Source organism: Arachis hypogaea, chromosome 11 (genome assembly GCF_003086295.3).
Source record: "Arachis hypogaea cultivar Tifrunner chromosome 11, arahy.Tifrunner.gnm2.J5K5, whole genome shotgun sequence".
Taxonomy (NCBI): Eukaryota; Viridiplantae; Streptophyta; class Magnoliopsida; order Fabales; family Fabaceae; genus Arachis; species Arachis hypogaea.
Window position 1 is genome coordinate 32,490,372 of NC_092046.1, and position 19,320 is coordinate 32,509,691.

At 38.9% G+C, this 19,320-nt stretch overlaps 1 non-coding gene across 1 annotated transcript; it reads right to left on the minus strand.

The window, feature by feature from the left end:
- Positions 1-18,534: 18,534 nt before the first annotated feature.
- Positions 18,535-18,641, minus strand: LOC112724992 (small nucleolar RNA R71). The gene has a single exon (XR_003164126.1). It is a non-coding gene; the product is annotated as a small nucleolar RNA R71 (small nucleolar RNA).
- Between the last annotated feature and the right edge of the window lie 679 nt (positions 18,642-19,320).

The following is a 19,320-nucleotide window of genomic DNA, read 5'->3' on the forward strand; positions in this document are numbered from 1 at the left end:
ATAAACATAAAGCATAAAATTCGAAAAACAGAAAATAAAGAACAAGGACATTAAAGAACGGGTCCACCTTAGTGATGGCGGCTTGTTCTTCCTCTTGAAGATCTTATGGAGTTCTTGAGCTCCTCAATATCTCTTCCTTGCCTTTGTTGCTCATCTCTCATAACTCTTTGGTCTTCTCTAATTTCATGGAGGATAATGGGTTGCTGCTGTTGAGGTCCATGATTGGGCTCTCTTATTTGCTCCATCCTCTTTCTAGTGATGGGCTTTTGAGATGAATCTCTCCATCTCTCATGACTCGGAGTTGGAGGCCACTGCCTTCTCTTTCCTCTTCCTAGAGGTTTCTCCGGCTTTAGGTGCCATAAATGGTTATGAAAAAATGAAAAGCAATGCTTTTACCACACCAAACTTAGAAGGTTTGCTAGTCCCCGAGCAAAAGATGTGTAAAAATGAAGGGGTGAAGATGGGTTTTTATAGGAGTGGAGAGAGGGTAAGGTTCGGCCATGTATGGGTGGGTTTGTGATGGATGGATGTGGATTGGTGAAGGTTTCATGGAGAAGAGGGTAGGATTTGATAGGTGAGGGGTTTTTGGGGAAGAGGTATTGAGGTGGTTGGTGAAGGGTATATGAGGAAGAGTAAAAGGGTGTGAAGAAGAGAGAGTGTGAGTTGAGGTTGGTGGGGATCCTGTGGGGTCTACAGATCCTGAGGTATCAAGGATTTCTCATCCCTGCACCAATTAGGCTTGCAAAACGCCCTTTGCTGCCAATCCTAGCGTTAAACGCCAGGTTGCTGCCCATTTCTAGCGTTTAACGCCAGCTTCTTGCCCTTTTTTGGCGTTAAACGCCAGTCTGGTGCCCATTTCTGGAGTTAAACGCCCATAATGGTGCCAGACTGGGTGTTTAACGCCCATTCTGCTGCCCTTACTGGCGTTTAAACGCCAGTAGACTTCTCCTCCAGGGTGTGCTATTTTTCATTCTGTTTTTCAGTTTGTTTTTGCTTTTTCAATTGTTTTTGTGACTTCACATGATTATCAACCTACAGAAATCATAAAATAACAATGGAAAATAGAAATTTAACATAGATAAGTAAAATTGGGTTGCCTCCCAACAAGCGCTTCTTTAATGTCAGTAGCTTGACAGTGGGCTCTCATGGAGCCTCACAGATACTCAGAGCATGATGATGGCCTCTTAACACCAAACTTAGAGTTTGGTTGTGGCCTCCCAAAACCAAACTTAGAGTTTGAATGTGGAAGTTTTATTTGACTCTGTATTGAGAGAAGCCTTTCATGCTTCTTCCCTTTCCTGTCTGCAAACCATGGTGCTTCCTGAATGGCAAAGAGTTGCTCATCCGGAAAGGTTTCAGAGATCTCAGTAGAAGGGAGGGACGCCCCTGCTACTGGTTCTATATCGAACTCTTGCAGAAGCAACACCCATCTTATGAGCCTGGGTTTTGAATCCTACTTTGTGAGCAGGTATTTAAGAACAGCATGGTCAGTATACACAATCACTTTTGAACCTACTAAATAGGACCTAAACTTGTCAATGGCATAAACCACTACAAGTAACTCTTTTTTGTGGTTGTGTAATTCTTCTGTGCATCATTTAAAACATGGATAGCATAGTAAATGACGTGCAGAAGCTTGTTATGCCTCTGTCCCAACACTGCACCAATGGCATGGTCACTGGCATCACACATTAGTTCGAATGGTAATGTCCAGTCTGGTGCAGAGATGACTGGTGATATGACCAGCTTAGCTTTCAGGGTTTCAAACGCTTGCAGACACTTTGTGTCAAATACAAATGGCGTGTAAGCAGCTAGCAGATTGCTCAGAGGTTTTGTAATTTTTGAAAAATCCTTTATAAACCTCCTGTAGAATCCTGCATGTCCCAGAAAGCTTCTGATTGCCTTTACATTGGCAGGTGGTGGTAATTTTTCAATTACTTCCACTTTAGCTTGATCCAGCTCTATTCCCTTGTTTGAAATTTTATGCCCAAGGACAATTTCTTCAGTCACCATGAAGTGACATTTTTTCCAGTTTAAAACTAGGTTGGTCTCTTGGCATCTTTTCAGAACAAGTGCTAAATGGTCAAGACAGGAGCTGAATGAGTCTCCAAATACTGAAAATTCATCCATGAAGACTTCCAGAAATTTTTCCACCATATCAGAAAAAATAGAGAGCATGCATCTCTGAAAGGTTGCAGGTGCATTGCACAGACCAAAAGGCATCCTTCTGTAGGCAAATACTCCAGAAAAACATGTGAATGCTGTTTTCTCTTGGTCCTGAAGATCCACTGCAATTTGGTTGTAACCTGAATAGCCATCTAAAAAGCAGTAATATTCATGACCTGCTAGTCTCTCTAGCATCTGGTCTATGAATGGTAAAGGAAAGTGATCCTTTCGGGTGGCTGTATTGAGCCTTCTGTAGTCAATACACATACGCCACCCTGTAATTGTTCTTGTAGGAACCAGTTCATTCTTTTCATTATGAACCACTATCATGCCTCCTTTCTTGGGGACAACGTGGACAGGGCTCACCCAGGGGCTATCAGAAATAGGATAAATAATCCCAGCCTCTAGTAACTTAGTGACCTCTTTCTACACCACTTCCTTCATGGCTGGATTTAGCCGCCTCTGTGGTTGAACCACTGGCTTAGCATCATCCTCCAATAGGATCTTGTGCATGCATCTTGCCGGGCTAATGCCCTTAAGGTCACTTATGGACCACCAAGAGCTGTCTTGTGTGTCCTTAGCACTTGAATTAGTGCTTTCTCTTCCTATGGATTTAAAGCAGAGCTTATGATCACTGAAAAAGTGTCACCCTCTCCCAGAAATGCATATTTCAGGGATGGTGGTAGTGGTTTGAGCTCGGGTTTAGGAGGTTTCTCCTCTTCCTGAGGGATTTTCAGAGGTTCTTTTATTTCCTCTGATTCCTCCAGATCAGGCTGAACATCTTTAAAGATGTCCTCTAGCTCTGATTCAAGACTTTCAGTCATATTGACCTCTTTCACCAGGGAGTCAATAATATCAACGCTCATGTAGTCATTTGACGTGTCTGGATGCTGCATAGCTTTGACAACATTTAACTTGAACTCATCCTCATTGACTCTCAGGGTCACTTCCCCTTTTTGGACATCAATGAGAGTTCGTCTAGTTGCTAGGAAAGGTCTTCCTAGAATCAGAGTTGCACTCTTGTGCTCCTCCATTTCCAGCACTACAAAGTCAGTGGGAAAGGCAAATGGCCCAACCTTGACAATCATGTCCTCAACTATGCCTGATGGGTATTTAATGGAGCCATTAGCAAGTTGAAGACATATCCGGGTTGGTTTGACCTCTTCAGTCAAGCCAAGCTTTCTGATGGTGGATGCAGGTATTAGATTGATACTTGCTCCAAGGTCACATAGAGCTGTCTTGGTACAAGCACCCTCTAATGTGCATGGTATCATAAAGCTCCCTGGATCTTGAAGCTTCTCTGGTAAGCTTTTCAGAATGATTGCACTGCATTCTTCAGTGAGAAACACTTTTTCAGTTTCTCTCCAATCCTTCTTATGACTTAAGATCTCTTTCATGAACTTAGCATAAGAGGGTATTTGCTCGAGTGCCTCTGCAAATGGGATCTTTATCTCAAGAGTCCTAAGATAGTCTGCAAAGCGGGTAAATTGTTTATCCTGTTCCGCTTGGCGGAGTTTCTGAGGATAAGGCATCTTGGCTTTATATTCTTCAACCTTAGTTGCTGCAGGTTTATTCCCTACAAAAGTGGTTGGAGAAGCCTTCTTAGAGGGGTTACTATTAGCACTTGCAGGTGTCTGATCCCTCATTGGCGTTTGAACGCCAGGTTTGGGTGCAGGATGGGCGTCTAACGCTAGCTTCCCACCCTTTTCTGGCGTTTGAACGCCAGAACTGGGCAAGGAATGGGCGTTTAACGCCAACTTTTCTCCTTTTTCTGGCGTTTGCATGCCAGCATTATTCCTCTCTGGGCTCTTGCTGTCCTCAGAGGGATTTTGGGCAGTGGTTTGATCATCCTCTGTCATTTATTCCTTTCTTGACTTTTTGCTACTTTGAACTGAATTATTCAATGTCTTCCCGCTCCTTAGTTGAACAGCTTGGCATTCTTCTGTTATCTGTTTAGATAGCTGCTGTCTTGTCTGATTTAATTGTGCTTCTATATTCTTGTTAGCATTTTTAGTGTCTTGGAGCATCTCCTTGAATTCTGCTAATTGTTTTGTCATTAGAAGTAATTGCTAATTTAGTTCAACAATCTGTTCTTGAGGATTATGATCAGTAGTTGCTACCATAGCTTCTTTTTCTTTGGAGGGCTCATTGCTTGAGTACAGATGTTGATTTCTAGCAACTGTATCTATGAGTTCTTGAGCCTCTTCAATTGTCTTTCTCATGTGTATAGATCCACCAGCTGAGTGGTCTAGAGATATTTGAGCTCTTTCTGTAAGCCCATAGTAGAAGATATCTAACTGTACCCACTCAGAAAATATTTCAGAGGGGAATTTCCTTAGCATCCCTCTATACCTCTCCCAGGCATTATAAAGGGATTCATGATCCTCTTGTTTAAAGCCTTGGATGTCCAGCCTTAGCTGTGTCATCCTTTTTGGAGGGTAAAATTGATTCAGAAATTTGTCTGATAACTGTCTCCATGTTTTTATGCTTGCTGTGGGTTGGTTATTTAACCACCTCTTAGCTTGATCTTTTACAACAAATGGAAATAGTAATAATCTGTAGACATCCTGATTCACTTCTTTATCACGTACTGTGTCAGCAATTTGTAAGAACTGTGCCAGAAACTCAGTAGGTTCTTCCTGTGGAAGACCGAAATACTGACAATTTTGATGCACCATGATAATGAGCTGAGGGTTTAGCTCAAAACTGCTTGCTTTAATGGGAGGTATACAGATGCTAATCCCATATGCAGCTGAAATGGGGTTAGCATATGACCCCAGAGTCCTTCTGGACTGTTCATTTCCACTTATGTCCATGATGGAGAAAAGGGAATTGATATGAATTGCAAATAAATTATATTTTTAAATATTTTTTTATTATATTTAATTAAAAGTAACCGAAAATAAAACAAAATAAATGGGAGATAAAATAAAACTTTCGAAAATTAGAAGAAAATGAAATAAAAGCAAATTGAAAACTAAATTAATTAATTAATTAAAAAATTTTGGAATTAGCAATCAGAAAGATATGATTGAAAATTATTTTGAAAAAGATATGATTTAGAAGATATGATTGCAATTTATAAAAGAAAGATATGATTGAAAATTATTTTGAAAAAGATATGATTGAGAAGATATGATTGCAATTTATAAAAAAAAGATATGATTGAAAAGATATGATTGAAGAAATTAAAAAGATTTGATTCTTGAAAAAGATTTGAAAAGATCAATTCATTAAAATTTTGACTTGACTAAAAAAAAGATATGATTTTGAAAATCTTTGACTAATTTAATGCAAAATTTCGAAATTTATGAGTAAAATAAGGAAAAGATATTTTTTGATTTTTGAATTTTAATGAAGAAAGAGAAAAACAACAAAATGACACCAAACTTAGAAATTTTAGATCAAAACAAAGAGAACAAACAAGAAAATTTTGAATGTCAAGATGAACACCAAGAACAAATTTTTGAAAAATTTTTAAGTAAATAAAAGCACAAAAACACACCAAACTTAAAATTTTTAGAAAATCAAACACAAATTTTCGAAAAATTAAAGGAAAACACAAAGAAGACACCAAACTTAGAATTTTTAAAGATCAAGAAAGAACTAAGAACATGCAAATTCGAAAATTTAAAAGAAAATAAAAGCATGCAATTGACACCAAACTTAAAATATGAAACTAAACTCAAATAAAAGACTCTAAACCAACAAAAATAAAATATTCCTAATCTAAGCAACAAGATAAACCGTCAGTTGTCCAAACTCGAACAATCCCCGGCAACGGCGCCAAAAACATGGTGCACGAAATCACAATCACACTTTTGCAATTCCGCACAACTAACCAGCAAGTGCACTGGGTCGTCCAAGTAATACCTTACGTGAGTAAGGGTCGATCATAGCAATGATTCGAAGCACTTTACACTATTTCGGAAATCTAAGGACCTCTGGCCTCTCACTTCGTTTCGTTCTTCTTCTGTATTGTAGCTGGAATGAAGACACCCGATCGGCCCGACTTTCCCAAATGCTTTTAATGGTATTCAATCCCCTGTTATATTAGTTCGGTGACCTGAGGCCACAAAGGAAAGGACTTCTACCATGAGCGGACCACACCGAGGGACAGGCCCTGAAGCGAAGGACAGGAAGGAGCGGAATCCACAGAGATTGTCGGCTTGAAGCAAGCTATGGTTATCTTGTAACTCTTAGTCAGGATATCAATAATTCTTAGATTTAATTGTAAAATATAAAAGAACATGAAACAAATACTTGTTATGCAGTAATGGAGAATAGGTTGAGGTTTTGGAGATGCTTTGTCTTCTGAATCTCTGCTTTCCTACTGTCTTCTTCTTCATGCACGCAAGGCTCCTTCCATGGCAAGCTTTATGTTGGGCATTACCGTTGTCAATGGCTACTTCCCGTCCTCTCAGTGAAAATGTTCCAAATGTGCTGTCATCGCACGGCTAATCAGCTGTTGGTTCTCGATCATGTTGGAATAGGATCCATTGATCCTTTTGCGTCTGTCACACGCCCAACACTCGTGAGTTTGAAGCTCGTCATGGTCATCCCTTCCCAGATCCTACTCGGAATACCACAGACAAGGTTTAGACTTTCCGGATCTCAGAAATGGCCGCCAATAATTCTAGCCTATACCACGAAGGTTCCAATCTTAGATTAGAAACCCAAGAGATACACATTCAAGCTTGATTGCATGTAGAACGGAGATGGTTGTCAGGCACGCGTTCATAGGTGAGAATGATGATGATTGTCACGGATCATCACATTCATCAGGTTGAAGTGCGAATGAATATCTTAGAATAGAAGCAAGCGTGATAGAATGAAAAACAGTAGTAATTGCATTAATTCATGAAGAACAGCAGAGCTCCTCACCCGTAACAATGGGGTTTAGAGACTCATGCCAAAGAAGATACAATATGAAACATGTACAGTGTCATGAGGTACAAATACAATAGCAAAAGGTCCTATTTATAGAAAACTAGTAGCCTAGGGTTACAGAAAATGAGTAAGCTAGGGTGTTTAGTGTAAAAATCTACTTTCGGGGCCCACTTGGTGTGTGCTTGGGCTGAGCATTGAAGCTTTCATGTGTAGAGACTTTTCTTGGAGTTAAACACCAGCTTTTGTGCCAGTTTGGGCGTTTAACTCCAGCTTTTATGCCAGTTCTGGCGTTAAACGCCAGAATTCTTAAGCTGACTTGGAACGCCGGTTTGAGCCATCAAATCTTAGGAAAAGTATGGACTATTATATATTGTTGGAAAGCTCAGGATGTCTACTTTTCAACGCAATTGAGATCGTGCCAATTGAGCTTTTGTAGCTCAATAAAATCCACTTTGAGTGCAAGGAGGTCAGAATCCAACAGCATCTGCAGTCCTTTTTCAGCCTCTGAATCAGATTTTTGCTCAGGTCCCTCAATTTTAGCCAGAAAATACCTGAAATCACAGAAAAATACACAAACTCATAGTAAAGTCCAGAAATATAGTTTTTGAATAAAAACTAATAAAAACATAATAAAAACTAACTAAAATATACTAAAAACAATGCCAAAAAGCGTATAAATTATCCGCTCATCAGTCTCCTTCTCACCATATATTTTACAAAAAAAAAAAAGAAATTCAATAAATAGATTTTGTACCTAGGATCCAAAAGAGTCTTAATAGCCATAAGTGTACTAATCACACTCCAATACTTTTCAAACTTAGTTATCGTGCTAGTAGCCATCATTTCAATTAGCTTATTTCCACAACTTTTTCACTCCATCAAAGCCAACTTAATCACACTAACCTTAGAAAAATAAAGATTTGATGTAGGATAAGTTGTTCTAAAAAATAATTTAGTCATATAAAAAAATACCCTCAATTTTAGAAAAATCTCATCCGCCATATCCCAATCCTTGTCACTAGGCAAAGAATTATATTGACTCTCACGCAATGACAATCTTTCAAACACATCGCTATACATAATTGCAACTTCAAGCATAAAAAATAATGAATTCCACCTAGTTTTATAATCAAGAGAAAAATTTTTGTGTAGGGTATTTTAAGTTGTGCACATGTTTTCTTAAATTTTTCTTCTCTTTTAGGTGTTGCAGTCCAATAATGAACATTATCCCTCACCCTTTCAATAGCATGTGAAATAAGTTGTAACCCATCCTTAACAATCAAATTTAATATATGCGCACAACATCGCATGTGAAACAATTTACCCCCCAAAATAAAATTTCTATGTGACATTTTAGTCAAAGTATTCTCAATCATAACGTCATTAGTACTGCAATTATCAACAGTCAAAGTGGATACCTTCCTATCAAAATTCTAGTCCATCAAATAATCCACAAGAACCTCTGGGAGTACCTCAGCCGTGTGGGGAGCCGGCACAAATATAAACCTATAATGATAATTTGGTACAAAAAAGAATATTAGAAGTATTCCAATTATAAACATTTCACAAATTGCAAAAACAAAATTAAATATTTAATATTATTACCTCACAAGACGGCGTTACAAATTCCAAGAACCATCAATATAATGAGTCATGATAGCATATAACCTTTGTTTTGGTTGCTTGCTATCCACATATCAGTCGTAATTGCAACTCGACTTTTATTCCGCTCAAGGACATTCTTTGTCTTCGATGTCTCATCATTGTAGAGCTTCAAGATGTCACTTTTCAAAGTGTTACAAGTATTCACCTTAAAGAGAGGTTGCAAAGCATTGCAAAATCGTCGAAAGCCAATGTGGTCCACAATAGATAGCGGATACTCTTGAAGACAAACCATAATAGAAAACTCTTTCCTTGCATTTTCTTGGTCAAATGTATATGCACCAACCATAACTGTTTTTCCACTAGTTGTTGGAGTTGTCTTCATCATACATTATCTTATATCTCTAGTGGTGCGAAGCTTACACGTTTTGAAGTGATCACGCAAGTGCGAAGTTCCTTGTTTTCGGTCACCAAGTACCTTTGATTTGCAATAATTGTATTCAGCCTTTAATTTTCCCTAGATTTCGACAATATTGAAGTGATTTCACATTTTAGAGGTTAACTTCATCTTTCGAACACCACTTGTAGAGTTTGTTGATCCTTCATTGGTAGTTGAGGAGCCTCTTGAGTAGTTTGAACATTATTGGCTATAAGTTCTTCCGACGGAGCACTTTTCTCAAGAGTATTACTCAATGCATCAAAGGAATACATTCTCTAAAAACATAAACACATAAATTTCAGAATCAGCATAAAAAAATTTCAAAATCATAGAAATCAGAATCAACAATTCAGCATCAGAAATTCAAAATCAAGGTAAAATAATAAAAATTTCAAAATCATAGAAACCAGAATCAATAATTTAGCATCAGAAATATAAATTATACTTAACCTAACTCAAAGAAATTATAACAAATGCTTCAAAATCAAAGTAAATAATGAAAATTTCAGAATCATAAGAACCATAATCAACAATTCAGCATCAGAAATATAAATTATAACAAATGCTTCAAAATCAAAATAAATAATGAAAATTTCATAATGTAGAAACCAAAATCAACAATTCAGCATCAGAAATTCAAAATCAAAGTAAATAATAAAAATTTTAGAATCATAAAAACCAAAATCAACAATTCAACATCAGAAATATAAATCATACTTAACTTAACCCACATAAATTATAGCAAATCCTTCAAAATCAAAGAAAATAATAAAGATTTTCAGAGTTTTGTGACTTACCCGATGGAGAAGAGGTGATGGCTGGTGAAGAGGCGATGATCGGCGAAGGCACAAGGACTGGTGAAGAGGTGATGAGCGACGAAGACGCGACCACGAGAAGACGCGATGACGGCGAAGACGACGGACTCCCTGCTGTGGTGTGCGTGATGTTATGGTGACTTGACTGAGATCCACAGTGCGTGAGAGAGTGAGCGGTGGCGGTGAGGGACTGAGGGGGTGGGAGGTAGTGGTGAAGGACTAAGCGGGTGGGAAGTGGCTATCCGTGCGTGGTTTGTAACACCTTACCACACAGAGCTTTACACGTAAGTCATAAAACAGACTCATTATATTGATGGTTCTTGGAAGGAATAGTTAAATCGAATTTGTAACGCCGTCTTGAAGGAATTTGTAACGCCATCTTAAAGGAATGTGTCTATATGCATATGTTTGAATTGTTTGCTTGTGCATTAATTAGGAATGCCTATGTGAATTTAATATGCTTAATTATTATACTTGCTACCTGCATTACTTGTATTCTAATTGTGTTTGCCATTGTCTGCTTGTTTGCCTGTGTGGTTCCATCGGAGATTGGAGGATTGGAGGAAAGGTGGAGAATTGAGGGTTCTAGTTAGGTTTTGGTTAGGTTAAGAACCTTAAAGAACCACCCTTATTTATGGTTTTTCGCTTTAAATCTTTAAGTTTTATAATCTAAGTGTCGGAGTTCTAGGATTGCCTCTGGCTTTTCCGAGACCTTACATATTATCTATGTGGCACCATTACCATGCTGAGAACCTACGATTCTCATTCCATACGAATATTTATGTTTTTCAGATGGAGATCGAGAGGCACATCGCGAGGCATCTGGGGTTCTCTGCAGCAAAGTGGGCTTTTGGGATATTATGTTTTATTCCATTTAGACATGTATATATGTATAGAACTCTCCTTATGTATATATGTTTTGCTTTTGCACCTCATACAGATTTAAGGAGAACTAGGGTTTCTTTTATGGATTTTGGGTTGTGGATTTTATATATATATATATATGTAAATATCCTCCAGTCAGCCTTAGCTTTGCAGGCAGAGCTCGGCAGGCTTGAATATTTTGTACCTTGACTCTCTACTCTACTTATTTATATATTTATGTTTGTGTTCCTATGCTTTCTTCGTACGCAAGTAATGTTATTTCTAAGCGTTGCGCTTTTAATTTTTACGAATTTGATTTAGCTATGTCCTATGGCTGATGAGTCTCATCTGTCAGTTATCAAGCTAACTCGACAAGTCCAGCTGCTAAATCCTGGACTGTCCCTCGACGCGCATCCCCAAGAGTCTATGCATAGTTTTTTCTTATAAAAAAATATATAAATTTTACGCATTGGGGGAATCCTTCCCAGGAATTTATACGTGCCCGATCTCCCTTGCGATGTAGAGTCAACAGAGTATCGAGTCTCAACCTGGAGCACGTGGTGGCAAGCCACTGCTCTTTACCCAGGAAAACTCGTATCTCAGATAAAAGAAGTGCATAAGCCACAATGTCATTCATATTCATTCATAATCATTTCATAGTCATTCATTATATCCATAAACATCACATATACATCATATCCTTGCACCTCTCCTACATAATTTATCATTTTTCAAACTTACTTCACCTCCAAGATTCCATCCCTTCCTAGCTTTATCTCATTACTAAATATACAACTAAGGTTTAAGGGCTAAAAGAGTAAAAATAGAGGTTTAGAGATTCAAAATCAAGTTTTAAAACATAAAATTAACTTTGCTAAAAACAGGGGTTCCATGTACACGTCACATATTCGCATACACAGGAGGTGTGTTTCGCCTTGCTCGCGTATGCGAGACACCAAACCCGGAAGGAATGGTCGCGTAGCGTGCAAGTGGTCGCGTACGCAACCCCTCAAAATTCATTGCTCACGTACGCATGCACCTGCTCGCATACGCAAGACACCAAACCCGAAAGGAATGGTCGCGTCACGTGCAGGTGGTCGTGTACGCGAATTCTACAGGGTGGCATATTGGCTAAGAGCTGCAGAATTTTAGTTTTTGCACACCGAACTTCTGACACGCATAACATTTTTGTTTTAAAACATTTTTCATTCGTTCTTTGAAAGGTGTAAACTCCACGAACCCAATTTTCATATGAGGCAAGTTTGAAAAATTTTGAGGGTTCGGAAGCCAAGTTATGACTCGCCGAAGTTTGGCCAAAAATTAGTTTTTTACAAAATTTTCCAAACCTCTATTTTCACCAAATCAAAACTCAATACCAACATTCTATATTTACAAATAGCACCAAAACATACCATTTACAGCAACACAGTCCCACATTCTATCACAACCAATCATACCTCAGTTTTGAATACATTTCATTAGATTCTGAAAAGTGAGAGTTAGAATTTGAGGATTTAAATATGATTTTTGGACTCAGTAGGACTCAGTAGGTCTTTCTGAGTCAAAAAATGTGTTTTCTGTGAAAAACCATAAAAAACTGTGAACTGGCTGTTGAACCGATTCAAGTCTGCCTGGTACCACACGAGAAAAAGTGAAAACAGTCAAAAACCTTAGAAAAACATTAGAAATAGAAAATCGGGCGTTAATTTTAAAGGTTTGGCCCGAAGTTGGGCCAAACGGGCTAAAAACGCTAACAGGTTGGACCGGGTCCAAGTTGGGCCCAAGTCCAACATATATAAGGTTCATTTAATTAACCCAAGAAGCAACAACACCACTAAACACACATACACCCAACTGAAAGTGAAGGGGAAGAAGAGAACACTAGAGCACTATTCACTTCAATCTTCTCAAGTTCATATCTTGAGCTATAGAGCTCCGATCGCCGCACCGTTTGCAGCTACGCATTCCTTGTGAAGAGCTCTACAAGACCCATATAAGAAACTGGTAAGAAAAGCTCGAATCCCTCTCAGTTCTTCTCTTCAAATTTTGGATTTTTAGGGCTTTTGTGTAAGTGAGTTTTTGTGATTTGGATGTTTAGTTTCACTCTAATCCTTGCTTAGCATTGGCTTTTGGCTACCAAAACTGTTAAAAAAGGTAAGGAGTCTTGAACCCTTATGAAATTTCAAGTTTGATGAACCCTAGGTTGAATTATTGTGAATTATGTGTGTTATAGCTTGAAGTGGTGAGTATTTGAACTTGTTGGAGCTTATTGGTGATTGTTGGTGGCTTGGATTGTGTGGAAAGCCTAGCTTGTGCTCAATTTTGGGTTAAGGGCATATTGGAAATCGGCCAATGTATGGTTTCAGTTTTCTCTATGTAGTATATAATATTCATGGACACTTAGGCTAGTGACCCATAGGATAGGTTTGCAATAAAATGATTGTTAGTGTGTTGAATGTTGATGAATGTTGGGTTCAATTATGATGGTTTATAATGATATGATAATGTTGAATGATTTTATGGATTAGAAAGATGGTTTATTATGATAGATGTGATGTTGAGGTTGATGAAATGGTAAATTTGAATATGGTTTGATGATAAGTGTTATATAATTGATATTGAGGTTGAGAATAGTGAAATGTAAAGGAAAATGTGGTAATGTTGGTGTATTATGACACAAAAGGTTAATTTTGATAAAAAAAAATGGAGTTTTGAATGGTTTGGTATGGTTTGGAATGTGTATGGTAAGAAATTGAGAAAATTGTAAAATTTGATAAAAGTGGATTTTTGGTAAACTTTGTCTGATCATAACTTATACCTCGGTTTTCAAAATTGGTTGAAATTTAGTTAGAATTAAAGTTCATTGAAAACTCTTTTAATCGATATAAAGTTTTCAAAATTTGGAATTTTGTAGAGGAAGTTATGATCATTCAAAGTTGGTGTTGAAAATCTGAAATTCTGCTAGGTTACAGAATTTTATGATTTCTGATATGTGCGCACGCACAACCCTGCGAAACTCTTATTCTGTGCGGATGCACAGACCTGTGCACACACACAGGCAGGGAAGTGCTTACTGGTTGCAGCGCTAGCACAGCTGGTGTGCGCACACATCAATGAAAAATTGTGACCTGTGCGTACGCACAGCCTTGTGCGCACGCACAAGTTGGGAAGGAGAGTCTGTTGGGGGTGCTAGCACTGCTTGTGCGAGTGAACAGGCTTGTAAATTTTCGTACCTGTGCATACGCATACTTTTAAAAATCTTCCTGGGCGTGCGCACGCACACTCCTATGCAGACGCACACGCCCTGTTTCTTAAATTTTACCTTGTTTTCAACTATTCTACCTTCCGAGCAAGGTTATAAGTTTCTCTAATACCATTTTAGGACTCTTGGGCCTAGTTTTAGAAATTTAAAACATTGGGAAAGAACTTAAGGATTTTAGATGATATTATTTGGAAAACTTAGAAAACGGAGGCTTAGGTTTCTGGCATGCTGAGGATGGTTTGACGTTATGTGATGAATGGTTGATGTATGAGATGAGAATTGAGGAACTATTGAGTTCGGAACTGAGATGTGAATTTACAGTGGTTGAGATGAGTCGAGAACTCTGAATGAGATGATGGATCCATGTATACTGAAAATGTTTTCTGAAAAACCACTGAAGTACTGATTTGTACTGAGATTATGAGACGCTATGTGCCCGGTAGGGACGGTGGTTAATCCCGCCTGTCGAGGTAGTGGCGGCGGCATAAGGACGGTGGTTAATCCCACTTACATTGAAATGTGAGGTCTGAGGCAAGAGTATCCCACTTGCATCCCTTCGGATCAATAGAGCGTGCAGGCGCAAAACCTTGGACAGTGATCCGAGCAGTATATCTCGGGGGTTTCCATTGATGATTCCAAAGGGCGACATCTCCATGGAGATGTGTCATGTTGGCATTTGAACCGACAATATGATATCATAGCCAGTAGGACAGGCATTCATCATATGTATTTTCTATCTGTTTGTATGCTTTGACTACTTGTAATGGCTTGCCTATTTGTATAACATGCTTATTTGCTATTTGAATTATTTGCCTTATATGCTTCTACTTGTGTTTTACTTGCATTGTATATTACCTGTGTTTTCTACTGGGATTGAGGAGGTTCGGAAAGCGGTGGCCATGGGATCGCATGCAGGATCGGTTGGTGAAGGCTGTGGGACAGTGGTGTTGGTTAGAGTAGAAATCCCCTAAGATAGATTACCCGGTTTATTTATGTTAAGTTTTATATAATTATGCTTAATTATTTTAGAATGCTTTAAGTTTGAACTCTTATGACGGATATGGAGCTTAGGATTGCCTTTGGCATCCTGGGATCTTATATCTTACATCATTGGGCACTGTTACCATACTGAGAACCTCCGGTTCTCATACCATATTTCTGTTGTATTTTTCAGATGCAAGTCGCAACCCACCTCGGTGAGTTGTTTGGTTGGTGATAGAAGCGGAGGATCTGAATATCTTTGAGTCTTGTGATGCCAGGGCATTTTGGCCAGTTTCACTAACCTTTTCTTTACTGTTTTTAAGGTAGTTTCATGCATTTTCTTAGAAAATAAGCTAGTTTTGGGTAGATATTCACTTACATCTTGATTCAAGCATACATTGTGCACTTTACATGATTTCATGAGAATTTTGCATGAATTATATGACAAATTAGAGGATGCATGTCTCATGATTTAGATTAGAACTTTGATGCACTTTATTGCTTGATTTCAGGACAAAGGAAGCAAGGAAGAACCACGTTAGTCCCACTAACGTGACCTCTAACGTGGAATGGGAGCTAGCTTGCAACGTTAATGAGAAAAGTAATCGCCAATAACGCTCTCGAAGCCATCATAACCCACGTTAAGAGTCACGTTAACTAAGTTAACGTGAACTCTAACGTGGAAGAAAGAAAATGGAGCCAACGTTAGTGACACTTACCTTTGCCACTAACGTTGGACCAAGCTCATAAGTGGCCACGTTAAGAGCCACGTTAACTTAGTTAACGTGGAATCTAACGTTAAGAAGCAAAAGAGAAGCCAACGTTAGTGACATTCACCTTTGTCACTAACGTTGGCCAAGCCTCCATAAGCCACGTTAACTCCCACGTTAACTTAGTTAATGTGGAAGCTAACGTGGAGAGAGCAATTGATAGCCAACGTTAGTGACTCTTACCTTTGTCACTAACGTTGGGGTGAACCACCAAGAGCCACCATGAGCAACGTTAACTCCCACGTTAACTTAGTTAACGTGGAAGCTAACGTGGAAGCTAACATGGATAAAGAGACGATGAGTCAACGTTAGTGACACTCACCTTTATCACTAATGTTGGAGATGGCTAGCATGACTACGTTAGAAGCCACGTTAACTTAGTTAACGTGGACTCTAACGTGGGAAATAGGGGCACATTGGAACGTTAGTGACAAAGGTAAGTGTCACTAACGTTCTCGAAGAATTGGCACTGCTACATTAGAAGTCATGTTAACCTAGTTAACGTGGACTCTAACGTAGGGACAAGGGAGGACTCTCCACGTTATTGGTAAAGGTAAGTCCCAATAACGTGTGCGAAGGACTAAGAGGCAACGTTAGTGGTCACGTTAGTGCCACTAACGTTGAAGTCAACGTGATCATATTTGGGTTAGGAACGTTAGTGAAAAAAGTGATTGTCACTAACGTTCTCGAACCCACACTTTCACTTAACGTTGACACCACTAACGTCCTGAGTCAAAGTCCCTGCATACTTCACCTTTTCTCTCTGCAAGCAAAGCTAAGACCAATGAAAAGGATAACTGCTTCAAACTCACGATTCAGAGGCCCATACCCAAGACTTGAAGAGCCAACTAGAAGATGAGAAGAGTAGTATATATAGGAGTAGCTTTGAATTAGTTAGGGAGTGGGAAACTTGAGGGAGCCTTTGGCATAGAACTACTCTCTGTATTTTACTTTCTCTGCTTTTCTAGTTTTACTTTCATCATGTATTCTCCATCTTGGTTTTCATTTTCCAGAGCTATGAACAACTAAACCCCTTTCATTGGGTTAGGGAGCTCTGTTGTAATTTGATGGATCAATATTAGTTTTCATTCTTCTTCTTCTTCAATCTTTTCTATTGATTTTACTAGAAAGCTTTCGATCTTCATCCAATTGGGTAGTTATCTTGGAAAAGAAGCTATTCATACTTGGATCTCTTCTGAACCTTGAAAGAGGAATGAAGAGATCATGCTAGAAATGCTTTCTCATGCTGGACCAAATTGGGTTTGGATGGATATGTGACTATAATCCTACCAACACTTGATTTGGAAAATGCATGTGGTATAATCAGTGACCATACTTCATCTCTTCTCATGAGCAATTGACCAAGGAATTGGCTATTGATCAAGATTTGAGAGATTGAATTACCAAGAAATTGGAATTCGATCACTTAAGATTGCCAAGGAGATCAATGAATGCATTGATTGAGGAAGAGATGAAGATGAACTTGATCCGGAGAATGCAACATCTCCTGAGCCCAATGAACTCCCCATTTCTGATCTTACCCATTCTCTTTATTTTCTGCCATTTACTTTTATGAGCAATTACCCCATTCCCGTTTAAGATTCTGCAATTTACTTTCCGCCATTTACATTCAGCTCTTTATTTCTAGCATTTACTGTTTCTGCTATTTACTTTCCCGCCATTTAATTTTTTGCAAATCTCAAATCAAATTCTGGTTTGCTCAACTAGAACATTCCTCTAATTAAAGTTGCTTGATCAATCAATCTCTGTGGGATTCGACCTCACTCTATTGTGAGTTTTTACTTGACGACAAATTCGGTACACTTGCCGAAGAAAATTTGTTGAGAGACAAGTTTTGTGCGTATCAAGTTTATGGCGCCGTTGCCGGGGATTGATTTTGAATCAACAATGATTAAATTGGAGGATAACTAGATTGAGCATTTTTCTTTTGTTTGATTTAAATTTCTGTTGAGTTAATTCGCTTTCAGTTTTAGTTAATTTCTTCCCTTCCTCCTACTTTTTCGTTTATTTTTTTAGTTATTTACAAGTCAGTTCACTAACCCACTAACTGTTTGATATATTGCATCGCTCACACTAATAGTAATTCTAACAGAATACTTTCTGGATCTGTTTCCTTGCTTGTACCTTGTTGGTTGTATGACAGGGAGGAGAAGCGGGGCTTCAACTTCCTTTGATTCTGAACCTGAGAGGACCTTCCTTAGATTAAGGAGGGAAGCAAGAGGAAAAAGAGTAGTGGGTGCTGAGGAAGAGGAAGAGTACTTTGAACTAGACATAGAGGAGAATATGGAGAACCATCATGAAGAAGAGGCTCACAACCATGGCAGAGAAGGTCTAGCAAATCATGCTGGGCAAGAGAGAAGAGTTCTAGGCTCCTACATCAACCCAAACACAGGAAACTGTGGGAGTAGCATTCAAAAGCCAACCATACATGCCAACAACTTTGAACTAAAACCACAGCTCATCACCCTTGTTCAGAACAACTGTTCATTCGGAGGAGGCGTCCAAGAAGACCCCAATCAACATCTAACCACCTTCCTGAGGATATGCGATACTGTGAAGTCTAATGGTGTTCATCCTGACACCTATAGACTACTTTTGTTCCCTTTCTCACTCAAGGATAAGGCATCTAAATGGCTGGAATCCTTCCCTAAGGAGAGTTTGACAACCTGGGAAGATGTGGTGAACAAATTTTTAGCCAGATTCTATCATCCTCAAAGAATCAACAGGCTGAGAGCTAAGGTTCAAACTTTCAGGCAGCAGGATGGTGAGACTCTATATGAAGCATGGGAGAGGTTTAAGGACCTAACAAGGAGGTGTCCACCAGATATGTTCAATGAATGGGTGTAGCTACACATTTTCTATGAAGGCCTTTCTTATGAATCAAAGAAAGCAGTAGACCACTCATCCGGGGGATCTCTGAACAAGAAGAAGACCATTGAGGAGGCCATAGATGTCATTGAAACTGTAGCAAAGAATGACTACTTCTATGCCTCCGAAAGAGGGAACACTAGAGGAGTGATGGAGCTAAACAATGTAGATGCTCTGCTGGCCCAAAACAAGCTCATTACCAAGCAATTAGCTGACCTCACCAAGAAGATGGAGAGGAACCAAGTAGCAGCAATCACCACCTCATCAACAACCCAAGAAGGAGTGAATGCAGAGGCAGAGAGTGAGCAGGAGCAAGCCAACTACATAGGGAATTCACCTAGGCAAAACCATGATCCATACTCCAAAACCTACAACCCTGGATGGAGGAACCACCCAAACTTTGGGTGGAGGAATCAACAAGATCAAAGCCAAGATCAGAGACATCACAACCCCAACAACAATGCAGATCACCAACAATTCACACAGAGAACATATCAACACCACCATAACAACACCTCTCCACATCCATATCAAAACCAAAATAACACTCCTCATCCTTCTACCTCCAATCCCAACCTACCATCATCTGATGACAGACTCTCAAGGATTGAGAACCTGCTTGAAGGCATATGCAAAGAGATT